Source organism: Microtus pennsylvanicus, chromosome 1 (genome assembly GCF_037038515.1).
Source record: "Microtus pennsylvanicus isolate mMicPen1 chromosome 1, mMicPen1.hap1, whole genome shotgun sequence".
In the NCBI taxonomy this organism is placed as follows: domain Eukaryota; kingdom Metazoa; phylum Chordata; class Mammalia; order Rodentia; family Cricetidae; genus Microtus; species Microtus pennsylvanicus.
In genome coordinates this window covers 130,650,235-130,663,583 of record NC_134579.1, presented here as the reverse complement: position 1 = coordinate 130,663,583, position 13,349 = coordinate 130,650,235, and the positions used below count along the sequence as shown (strand labels likewise).

Here is a 13,349-nt window from a genome sequence, read left to right as displayed (position 1 = left end):
GTAGAAAAGATTGTAAGAGTCAGACTGCTCAAGATAGCATCTCCACCTTGATGGCGAAGGGCGCCCATGAAATCTCAACAACATGGCTGCTTAAGCAGAACCCATATGATGACAATACCAGCCAACATGCCAATGGGGATGGGGGAAACGTCACACGTCCCCACCCTTAGCTGAAGAGCTACAGGAAGTCAGGGAATCAGTTTGCTCCAGGGGACTTCTAAAAAATAAAAATCCTTTTGAGGTCCATTTACAAATTCTGTGTTACCTTTCTTTCCTTCTTTTCTTTGTTTATTTTGGCTATACGCAAAACTTTGAGAATACCATGAGTGTGTTGGTGAGGATTTAAGTTGGCAGCACAGCCTTGAGCCTCTGCTTTGTCATTAAAGACCAGAACAGCTCTTTCGGCCGTGCTTGCCGGCAGACTCGCCGCCATGGGCCGTGTGATCTAAGGGCAGAGGAAAGGCGCCGGTTCTGTTTTCTGCGCACACGTGAAACACCGTAAGGGCGCCGTTCATGACCCTGGTCGCGATGCTCCCCTTGCCAAAGTGGTTTTTCGTGATCCCTACCGGTTTAAGAAGCAGACGGAGCTGTTTATCGCCGCAAAGGGAATCCACACCGGGCAGTTTGTGTACTGCGGCAAGAAGGCCCAGCTGAATATCGGCAATGTTTTGGGCACCATGCCTGAAGGTACTATCATATGTTGTCTGGAGGAGAATCCTGGGGACAGGGCAAGCTGGCACGAGCCTCCGGGAACTATACCAGTCATCTCCCACAATCCAAAGACCAAGAAAACACGAGTGAAGCTGCCTTCAGGGTCCAAGAAGGTCATTTCCTCGGCCAACAGAGCTGTCGTTGGTGTTGTGGCTGGTGGGGACAGAATTGACAAGCCTATCTTGAAGGCTGGCCATGCCTATCACAAGTACAAGGCCAAGAGGAACTGCTGGCCACGTGTACGTGGTGTGGTCATGAATCCTGTAGAGCATCCCTTCGGAGGTGGTAACCATCAGCACATTGGCAAACGGTCCACTATCCGAAGAGATGCCCCTGCTGGATGCAAAGTGGGTCTCATTGCTGCCCGCCGGACTGGGCGACTACGTGGAACCAAAGCTGTACAGGAGAAGGAGAACTCAGGAGCTAATAAAGTATGTCCTTTGGCAAAAAAAAAAAAAAGAAAAAAGAAAAGAAAAAAAGAAAAAAAAACAGAACAAACCTTTAAGCTCATAAAGGCAGCAGCATGGAGGGAAGTGGCAGTGCCTGGGAGGTGGTTGGGCAGCTCTAGGGTGCCTTTGGGTTCTCCATTGGTTGTGGATCCCAGACCTACCCTCAGAGAGCATCCAGAATCCACACCCAGTACTTGGCACGAAACATACTTAGGAAATGATTGCCGTGGTCTAACTTCCTGCACTGACCCATGCAAATACAGTTCCTTCATGATTGACAGCAGGTCACCTATCAGGTTATAGTATTCCAATACCTCTAGCCATTTTCTTTCTGGCGGGGCATCAGTTGACATCATAGCTTATGTCATGGATGCGGATTTTATATTCATAGTTTATTTCCACAAATGAGTATTAGATGCAATGACGGCCCTTATCCTCTGAGAGAGGTGAAGGGGTTGATATGAGTAAGACTTGATCAATAACTGAACCCATCACCTCTTGCCAACCTTTGGGGCTTGGTCTCCTGGCTTGTGAATTCCCCAAACAACTGGGAAGATTTAGTCTAATGGGATAGCACAAATCTTCCTATGGTCAAGCACGCCAGAGTGGGGAGCGTGTGTGTGTGTGTGTGTGTGTGTGTGTGTGTGTGGTGTGTGCATCTGTAGTATTAACAGGAGTGAGTCCTTTTGTTTGGGGGACATGCGGTCTTTTGTTGAGTTGGGAGAGAATTAGAAATATCCTAGGAATGAGGGTGCAGTCATTAGACTGAACTCACATCTTGTCAGGCCCCTGGATCAAGTCTGAGAATCCAGCCAAACAGACCTAGCTGAGGGAGCTGAGACATCTATCCAAGGCAGAGATATTTGGCTGCTCCATCTGTGGGCCTCTGGGAGATCTTATCCGGGGCTAGCCTCTCTTGTGCTCACAGGAGAACTGAGAAATGAGAATTGGAAAGGCAGGGTATATTCAGACTTGGGACACAGCCAACCCTGGTAATTTAGGAACCCAAACTCTACTCTTTGTGGGGCTATTAGCTCTCAATATTATGGAAGAAGCTTTTCTATCCAGACAAATGAGAAATGAACACTCCCTCCTAATGGCAGGTAATAAGTCAACACGATTTTCTGCAGATCTATGGGCCAGCCCCCTGCCAATCTTGCAGAGAAAGTGCCTGGCAGAAGGATGTTTTATCTCTTCTGTTTCCTTCTCTAGCACGTGTTAATAAAAGTTCTATATAAAAGCGAGTGATGAAGGAGATTAATACTTTTATTTCCCACACATGCCAAAATCCATCTTTTCATCTTGAATTATCCAGTTAGAGTGTCTACACCTAACCACCTGAGTTAATTAACCTCATTATTGTCAAATAACCAATCCATCCACCGGGTCTATACTAGACTTCTGCCTCTTGCTAAGAAAATTATCTATACAAACAAATGCAAGGCACTGCCATCTGCAAAGTTGAATAGTTCATATAGGCTCTTTCCTGACTTGTTTTAATCTGCGTCTTTCTTTGTTTCCCAGGATGGCTTCAAATTTGCAATTCTCCTGCCTTAGCTTCTCTAGTAGCGGATTTGCTGCAGGCGTGCACCACTGTATCCCATTCTCTTTCTGAAACGCTATTCAATATCCAACATACAAACACAGACACACACATGTGCACAAGAGCACACACATACACAAAGAATCTGAGTCACATTTGTCTGACAAACGCATCCTAATCACGATAATCTGAGGCCAAGATTACGGTGGTGCGCTTGGTGGCAACTTCTCTGAATCTGAAATGTCTTTTCCCAAGAATCTGGGATGAGGTAAAGATGGCTTCTTCTTGTGGATTTGGAGGCTTCCATTCTACTACCTGTGTTTTAGCTATATGTTTCTAAGCCCTTACTGAATGGCCTATTTCCTACTGGATCCTAGTTGGGTCCCAAGATGAGCTGAGGTTGAGTAGACATAGTGTGAACCCAAAGGTGCATCTCTGCTCAGGCCTGGGAAATGTGAGTGTGCCTTAGAGCTTGCCTGGAGCTAGGCATATCAGTGGTAAGCTGTGTGCCTGCTAGGCCTCAGTGAGACACAACTGACTTCACCGGGATGCTGTTGAGAGGGTCACCTAAGAAGCGCCACATTCCACAGCACCAGGGCCAGAGGAGGTCACCAAGCATAGACCCCATCCTTCTCTTGGTGCATGTGAACTGCAAGTCATCAGAAATTGTGTGGGTCATAGGAAACCCAACACAGCTGAAGAGCAATGGCATCTTACCCTGTGTATTCCTCTCTATCAGGTGTTTCTCATGGGCATTTTAGGCCTTGAACTTGGCACTTTAGAAACCTTCACTGTTCAGAATAGACAAATGGACTGAGAGAAGTAGGACATCTCCCCCTTAGGCCTCAGCCTGTGAGTCAGAGTTTCACACTTGCCATAGATACCCAAACATCATACAGCATGAGGTTTGGAGTCTCCATAATGAGCTAGAGACTAATGTCATCCAATCTCCCCTTGGTCCTCTTATAAGCCACACACTATATCCTTGGGCAGACAGACCTGAGCAAGACACACCAGACATGAACTGTGAAGGCAAATGAAGCCTTTAGGATGATATGATGCGAGGCCTGGAGAGCTTTCAGGCATGACTTAGGAAAGAAATAAAAGCACAGATATATATGCAGAGAGACGAATAGATAGAGAAATACTTTGCCTTCTGGATGTTATAAGAATTGAGCATACCAAAGTGGGACAAACCACTTGAAGAATATATGTGCTTTATTATAGGAATCATGCATGCTGACAATTATCATTGTTGTCATTAATCAGGTTTTAGGGGTAGAACTCCAGGTATTGGACAGGTATTGACAGGTAAGTGCTTTATTCATGAACCACAGGCCAAAATCCTCACTGGTGAATTTCACGCACGTGTTCTCCCACTGAGCCACATTCCCAGTTTCTCCTTGCTAGATTCCAAGTGACTGCCCAATCTCTGAGCCACACTGGGAGATTCTAGCCAAGGGTTTTACTGCTGAGCCACGTCCCCAACCTCTGTTTTAATTATGTAAAAATATCTTCATATGAGAGACCGTAACAAGTCATGCCAAAGCAGACTTATACATACTCACAGGACTACCAAAAAAATCTCTCTGAACTAATTAAGTTCATGCAACTGAGGGCTGGGTGTGCAGATCAGTGGTCGAGCATTTGACTAACCTGACCATGCCCTGGGTTCAATCCCACTACTGGCTGGGGGGAGATTATCTTATCTTAACTGCTTAGAAAATCAAGTGTGTGAGTCTAGCCAGCTATGGTCACCATTGTCGCGAACTTCTCGACCAGCGAGGAAGAACGACCAGCACACGAGGATTCTTCTCAGATCGCACTTTAATGGAGTGCCTCTTGGTTGATGGGGAGCAGGAAGCGAGAGGGGCCGAGAGCACTAAAGCAGCTGCTTATATAGGGAGTAGGCACACGGGTCGCCCTGTGATTGGTTGCCACCATCAGCTGTCACCAGACTGCATCGGGATAGGTCCAAGGGCCCTTATCCACTGCGCATGCGGGAAGCAGGGGACACGCAGCTCCCAATGGAACAGGATGTCAGTGCCATCTTGTAATGGCGATTCTGTCCGGCTCCCTGCACACCATGGCCAATACTTGTCCCTGTTAGACATGACCTGAAACACCTATAACGGCTGTAGGAAAGATCATACATCATGAAATGACTTTGAGGAATAACTAATGAAAATATTTTAATAGCTGAAGAATCTTTACTGCTTTGTAAATTTCTTCCAAGGGGTAATTATTTCTGAGTTTCAATGATCTAGTCAATCTGCTTGCCGTTGACTTACAAATATATAGCATTTGTTGATACATTTAGGTTTTTCTTAGTCTGATGCATATTCCCTTTGGTATTGTTTTTCATATAAAATCTTCTCCCCTTCCATTATTTCATGAGAAAACTTGGCAGAAGTTGTAAAGAATTTTTCAGTCCCCCCTCATCCCACATTTCTGCCTACAGAACTGAAGCCCTGAAAGGGAAAGTTGGGACAAGGGAATGCGATAAGGGTGTAAGGAAGGCTCCAAGTTGTGGGACTTCCCCTCTGGCTTTCTGAGGTTAATCTGGTCAAGCTGGACCCATGGGTGACTTTTCTCCTCTGTAAGTGCTATGGCAAGCTTTGCCATTGCCTTCGTAAGCAAGAAGTGCTCAGTATCACCATTGGCTCCGTGCTAAGGGGTCATGGGAAACTACTTTCACTAAGCAGCTTCTTGGCTAGACTTTGGATCCGGGGCTGAACCCCTTGCCCGTTCCCTCCTTGGCAGGAGGCACTTCCTATACCCAGAACAGCTGGAGTCCAGAGAGCAAGCAGGGGGCAGGGTGATGGAATAGGCCAGGTGTGACCTGGACACACTGACCACACAGCCTGCCCTGAAAATCCAGGCTGGCTTCCATCTCCTCCATGCCTTCTCTTCTGCTCCAGCATTTCAGAAGCTGGCTCCTGGCACCATGGCTCCTGCAGAGCCTCTCCAAATTGCCTCTGTCCAGGTCCTCCTTCTCAATATTTCTGGAACTGTGTGCCACTGCTTTGTCATATGGAGATGGACAGAGGCAGGGGAAGTGGGCGAACGGGTCCTGGGTCTTAATGTCTCTTTTCTTTTCTTGTTGGGGAATTAATATCTCTTGGCCTTTCTTGGTGGTGAAGAGGCTGCTTCGGGGTATTGAAAATCTCCCAGACCCCACTCCCTGTGAAGCCTGGGGCATGTTTATCACGGTGCCAATAAAAGCGCCACGATTTATGGTTCTGCTTTTTAATTCATTCAATTCTCTCTTCATTGCGAGGTTAATGCTGTTGATCTATTTTCTCTTGAAACAAATAAAAACAATATGTGCTGACACTGGCTTGGACTTTTGACATGGACCAGAGAGGTCAGCATTTAATTTTATATTTATAGACTACACAGACAATATTATCTGTATTAGAGACTGCTCACTCAATCCTTGTCATCTTACAACCTGGGTCAGAAGCTCCCAGCTCCAGACTGGTACTTCCTTCTGTTTCTTTCCTTTTCTCAACTCTTTCCATGTTTTTCTCTTTGTTTTTTTCTTCTGATGGCATGGCACCTTTTGTATTACTTTATTGTTCCCATTCTCTGTATGCATCTGCTTTTCCACAGCTGTCTTTCATCTATCTATCTGTCTGTCTATCTATCTATCTATCTATCTATCTATCTATCTCTCATCTATCTATCTATCTATCTATCTATCTATCTATCTATCTATCTCTCATCTATCTATCTATCTATCGTCTTTATACATATCATCTATAATCTGTTTATCATCTATCATCTATTTTCATCTATTTATCTAGATCTCTATCATCTATCATCTGTTTATCTATTTAATTTCTGTATCTATCACCAATTTACTGCTATATCTTCTATCATCTATCTATTTCCCATCCATCTACTATCTGTCAATCATCTGCCTAAATTCTTTGGTCCGTGTGTCATCTACTTGTAGGTGCCCATCACGTTTCTTCACTATCTGCAACCTCTGTATATCTCCCCACCTCTCTATGTCTCTCTACAATACGCCTCCCTATCTCAACCTTTGTCTCCTTTTCTGCTCCCTTCTTTTCCTCTTCCTTTCCTTCCCTTGCCTCCTTTCTTTTCTCCAGTCTCCCCTCCTGCCCCCGGAAGCTCCAAGCTCTAGGCCTGAATGAGACTCTCTTGGGTCTAAAGTTTGGTCACACCCCCAGGTCTTCCCCTCACTCCAATATTTAGGGAGGAGTTGAAGACAACAGCATGAGAACTGAGCAGTTTTGAGTTTGGACAAAGTGAGTCATTGCCTTCCTCTGAAAAACCATTTCTCTTCTCCCTTCTGAGACCCATGTTCAACCCCCAGTGCAAAGGCGAAGGTTCTGATGGAGCCGAAGTGCTTCTCTCCTGAGTCTCTCTTGTGCTTACCCAGCGGTGACAGCCACATTATTGAAGGCAGCATCTAGACCAGTAAAGCGGTTTGAAAAGTGAATGATGGAAACAGCTGGAAAGTGACTGTGGGCAGAATCCTGCCGTTCCCTTCCCAAGTTGCACAGATCTGATAGGCTCTTCGGGCTCCGTGTCTGCATCTGTGATGTGAGAATGGGATCGAGTTCATCACAGGCTGAGAGGCAAGCATGTGTAGTCAAAGTCTGCTCACAGAGAAGCATGCAGCAGGAGCTGAACTGGGTCTGCAATGTCATCTAGTTATTGGGGAGAAAATGGCATCTGTTCCCGAGTGACTGTATTAATAAAAGAGGTCGTTTTCCAAATCACAGCCTGATGGTAAAGATGCAGGGATCAGGTGATGCCTTAGCTATGTGGTCACCGGATCTAGAGTCTGTCACTGCCGAGTTTGTGCAGAAGAGCCAGGGGCATCCCTGGCCCTCTCATAGCATCCCGCGCTATACTGCGAGCATCAGTGCCGGTAGCTTTCAAGTGGGTTTCTTTTGTGATTTCCCTGCTGGGTCAGCCACTAGCAATGTGGCTGGGGTCCCCATTGGCTGTCACTGGACTGTGGGTGCCTCTAGACTACCTTCTGGACTTCCTGTGTCCTCACCTGTGAAATCAGGGTAATGATGCTATGCCAGCCATTGATGGCAGGAGGATTAATTAGATGCTATATTTAAAAGACTCGAGATCCTTGGAGGAAAGTGCCCTGTAACTGATATCTGAGAAGATAAAATATTTAAGCCGTAGCCTCCAGGGGCAGTTCATCTTATTGTATTTTCAGCATTTTAGAAATTTTGTATGAAAACATTCTTTCTGCCCAGCCAGCCAGAGCAGAAGCATTTCCTAAGAGAGGGAGGCGCTGCAGAGGGCATGATTCTGTCTTTACTGGCTTCCTCTTGCTCCTTGGCCTTACAGCTACCAAGATGGCAGAAGCAGGAGAGCCTGGGAGCTCAAATCTTGGGACAGTATTAACTGGCTGGCATTGAAGGTAGGGAGGTACAAAGTCATGCCAACACCTAGTCAGACAAAGAGAGTTTCATGCAAGCAAATATCAAAAATCACCAATTTCAATTGGAGAAACTCTCACAAGGCCCACCCTTAGCTGAAGAGATGAGGGCAATGAACAGCTGCTGAGAGAGGAAGAATCAGTCTTCTCTAGAGATGAGCCCCCTGGTAGGTTATCCAATCCCAAAGGATTAGCCCTAAACACAAACACTTCTGAACAACAGTAAATGCACACTGAAGTGTGTGTGTGTGTATTTATCTATCATCCAGTCAACCTAGCACATAGCATAACAAGCTAGGCTTTGTCTCCATCATCATGTTTAATTGAAGGAAGAACCACATCAAAATTTATACATCCAACACAAGTGCACACAAACAACCATACACACACAAGCACACACATACATTCACACACACATATAATCATGCACACATAAACACACACACAATCTCACATGCACACACAAACACACAATCTCACATGCACACACAAACACACACATGATCTCACTACACAAACACACATACAATTACACACCCACGTACAAATACACATGCAATTATATACACAAAACACACATACAATCACACACACATATACAATATACACATACAATCACACACAAACACATACAATTATACACACAAACACACACATACAAATTTATAAACAGTAGATAAAGGAAAGGTCATGAATTTGAAAAGTTCGGAGAACTTGGGAAGAGCTGGGACAGGGAGAGGGAAGGTGGAAATAATGTTGATACTCATACATGAAATACTCAAATGAAAATAGCTTAACTTAATTAAATTCTGACTTGAACAGAAACTATAGATATCTCGAGTATTTTTTAACTGGATGAGATTTAGTTTAAACCAGTCTTCTTGATTTTGGTGATGCAACTGAGACATACAGATTGATTTGAACCAATGACTTCCGGGAAACTGGAGGCCAGACCTTGGATCACCCAATTCCCTGGAGACATAGGAAGCTTAAGTTTCATCTTCAGGGGCCCTTGAAGATCCTGTGGTTATTGTATCAGTAATACTGCATCATTTCCTAGAAATTGTGCAAATTCCAGCTCCAACCACATCTAGACCTACCCTGCTCTTCTGTCTCCTAGGCTGGGATGAGAGTTTTCTTTTTCACTTTTAGATCCACAGAATTCCACTCAGGTGTTTTCTGATTGCATGAGATGGTGCACCTGCTCAAACCAGCTGGAGTAGAAAAAGGAAACTACCAATTCACATAACTGGAAGAGAAGAGGGGGGTGATGGCCTCAGGCATAGGTAGGCAGAAGCTTCGTAAGACAACTGCAGATACACCGCCTTCCATCTCTCAGATTTGTGGTCTTTGATGTTGCCTGCTTCCCATGGAAGTTCCCCAGTGATGGATTGCTGATGGCCTGAGTTTGATTTCCAAAATCTACACAGTACAGAGAACTGACTCTTCCAAGTTATCTACCAACCGTCACCACACGTGGAACCCAGCACAGCCTCCCCCACACAATAAGTAAACATAAATTGGTAAAGGTGCTTCATAATAAGGCCTTCTGTGTATTCTTTCTTCCTGAGAGACTCATGTCCTTATGCACCTCAGGTTCTATTTCCTGTCAAGATGACCAATGTGCTGTGTGCTGTAATCCCTAGGTGGATTTGCAAGTGTCAGTCAGTTTGTGGGAGGCAGTTGTCAGTATGGAGCAAGGATCAGGACTGGTCCCTTCTACATCGACTGATACATTCCCTCTGCATGGGGTTACAATTGCTTGGGACTAAAGCCAATCCCAGGCAAGATGATCAAGGTATCTGATAATTACCTTTTCCACAAGAAAATGGAGATTCAAATTAGATATTACATTTTATATAATAATAATAAAGAGCTTTGCAGTCTTGCACACTTGAATGTGTAAAGCTCTTGATTCATACTCTACATGACCTTTGCAGTGTACCCCAGCCAGAGGAATTTTCTGATTCTCAGGGTGGCTCAGAGGAGATGTGGGGATGTCTGTCTCTTCCGTGTATCAGGAGTAGAAAGAATAAACCCCATGAGGAAACCACGGCCTCAGACATCCTTCGTCCCCTCCCCTAAGCCAGGTCCTGAGCTCTTTGACATTCTGAACACCTTGAGAGAATAGGGACTGGGTTGTGATGCAGCAGGCACATTCGATATAATTGCACCATTGGTTTCCTGAGTATGACACATCTTGCCTGATTACACTACATGTTCAAGGTAGTGAGAGCTGGATGGGGAGGCTCTTGTCTGGTGACCTTTATTTTGGCGGAAAGCTAATAGGCATTCCATTCTGCAGCGAAGAGGCTCTCCTGGGGAATCTGCACGCCTAGCCAGGCTTCCTCCATCATCAAGTCTAATTGAAGGAAGAGCCACTTCAAATTTTTACCTAATGCCTTGCACAACATCCTTACGTAACGGAGGGAAAGTGATGAGGGTCAGTCTTCTGTGATCTGCTAATCAAGCCTTCTCCCTCCCTCCCTCCTAGCTCAAGCTTGGGGCCATGGATCTTTGCAAGCTTATAAGAGAATAGAGAGGACTGTGAAGCCATGGTCTGTAGTGGCTAGTGAAGGTGTGTGGGTTTTGCCCCATAGAGGGATGTGATGTGGGATTCCCTCTGTATGCTGTGAATATGTTTTATTACCATTGGTTAATAAGGAATCTGCTTTGGTCTATATCAGGGCAGAATATAGCCAGGATGGAAGAGATATATATAGAGAGAGTAGGCAGATGCCATGTAGCTGCCAAAGGAGAAAGACACCCAGAGCCTTTACCAGTAGGCCAAGGCCTCATGGCTATACACAGATTAATAGAATGGATTAATTAATATGTAAGACTTAGATAATAAGAAACGAGCCAATAGGTAAAACAATGTTACAACTGATATAGTTTCTGTGTGAGTATTTAGATTTGAGAGACTGGGAAACGAATGAGCCGCCTCCACCTACAGGGATGTGGGGTTCATCCTGAACTGGCTGATACTTCTCCCTACCATAGCCATGGATGTATGGAAAGGTATTTACTACCAAGTGTCTCCTGTTTCATGCTGCAGCTGCTCATGGTGTCTTTGGGCAGACGAAGCTAGATACAGGAGACCAAAGCGTAGGCAAGTAGTTCCTCCTCTCCGAAGCTAGGAGAGGTCTTCAAGGTAATGATTGCCTGACAGCCCCATGCATCTCCCCTCAGCTAGAGCTCAACAACCACGTGGGGAGATGTGCTTTCTGGGTGACACTGTTTCGTGATTGACAACACCTTCTGCCCGCCACTCACCAAGACCTTCTCCGACTCACACTCTCACAAAGCCGGTTTCACACTGAGGTTTGCCATCCCTCTGAGCAGAGCTTCACCCTTCACGGAACGCGAGACCTAGGAGAAAGCACAGATGCTGAAACATTCCGAAGGTTTGTTTTTAGTCTTCGTAAGACGAAGATGGGAAGTGCCTCTCCTGATTTAATAGGGCTGTGCTTCGCCAGAGTCTCCATTCCGCCTCCTCTTCAGATGACATGGTGGCAACTTTATGTTCCTAATCCCATCCTCTCCCTACTCAGCCCACCTGTTCCCCAAATCACCCAAAGGATGCTCACAGCTTAGAATATAACAGATAGTTCTCTCCACTTGGCATTCTAGACCAGACCCCGAACTCCTGGTTCCAACTCATCCTGCCAAGTTCCCTTTTCATCCATGGCCAGGTTCTCATCAAATCCCATGGTCTTTCTTTGTCTCGTGAGGATTTAGAAACCTCTTGACTGCTCCCTTTCTCCGCTTGGGAACTTGGGGAGTAGCAGTGTTTAAGAGGCCTCCATACTCTCAGAGTTTTCAAGGCCAGTCAACATTCCTTCCTCTGAGGCCACCCCTCAGAGACACAGATAAGAGACCTTCTCAACACAGGTGGTCACCCTAACCAGCTCACCTCCCTCTGTCATTGCAGTACCCCCGGGTTCATCAAGACCACCCTCTACAGCAGGAAGAAGTCTCAGCCTTCGATGCAAATTTGACACCCGTGATGAGCCATAATAATCTCTGTCGCCAGGCCATATGCTAGAACAATCATAGCAGAACCCGTGTAGTTACAACCCAGACATCAGAACTTCTAATGCTCCCCCAGGCACAGGCCAGGCTAAGAACTGTGGCTTGTAACTCACAGTGCTCTACCTGGGTGCAGGTTCAGGAAGTGTGAAAACATGACTTCCCGGCTTCACTCTGGACTAAAGAGAGCAGACTCTCTGGGGGTTACCCTTGGCCATCGGGGGTTTTGAGCTGTTTCTAGAATTGCTGATGTATAGCACCATCCAGGCAGTTCTGCCGAGCGGGAATCCAGAGCGACTATGAACATCTTAGTAGAATGGAATGGAGCCCATTAGATGGTGTGCTGCCCACACAGTTCACAGTCCCCTGAAACAGACTCCTAACACCTCATCCAGATGGACTCTGCTAGGAGCTCTGCCACTGGTCCATAAAGCAACAACCAGCCTAATTGTCTTGGTGTATGGCCTCAGCTGACGGAGTTGGAACTGAACCCATTTGCTGGGTGGCTGGGATGTGTTCTCTCAAAGGCTGGTAGCATGCCCGCTGCTGTGCTGTGTCTCCCTCAGCTTCTTTCATGTTGTGTCCATTTTCCCTGACCCCGTCAGAGCACTCGCTCTATGGAGCACACACACACATCGGAAGTCAGAGTTTCCGTGACAAAGGCAATGGAAAGGATGGAGATTTCTTTTAGACCACAGTTCAGAGAACTGCCTTGGCAGGGAAGGTGTCAAACAGCATTTCTCACATTTCCTCATGCTGAGACCCTTTAATACAGTTAGCTCCTCGTGTTGTGGAGACCCCCCAACCATAACATTATATTCGTTGCTACTTTATATCTATGATTTTGCTATTATTATGAATCATAATGTAAATATTTGTGTTTTCCAATGGTCTTAGGTGACCCCTGTGAAAGGGTCAGTTGACCCCTGGTGGAGAGATTGATATGGTTCTGTCCGTGGAAGTAGATGCTTGAATCCTGGCTTGTTAGATCTTGGTAGACCAGGAAGCAGAATCTGGTCCTGAAGCAAGGCCAGGCTGAACCACCTCCAGCCAGAAGTCCCACGGTCTTCTAGAGCACTGACTGCTTCTGGCTGGGCACCAGCTGTTCAGACACATGAGTCTATGACCAGAGGAAGGGTGGAAACATTCCAGATTCAAATCAGAACCCCCTCCTCCT

General features: G+C 45.9%; 1 pseudogene; it reads left to right on the top strand.

Moving 5' to 3' along the window:
* The first annotated feature begins 431 nt into the window (after positions 1–431).
* On the top strand, positions 432–12,141 carry LOC142852196 (large ribosomal subunit protein uL2-like; annotated as a pseudogene).
* Positions 12,142–13,349: the final 1,208 nt, after the last annotated feature.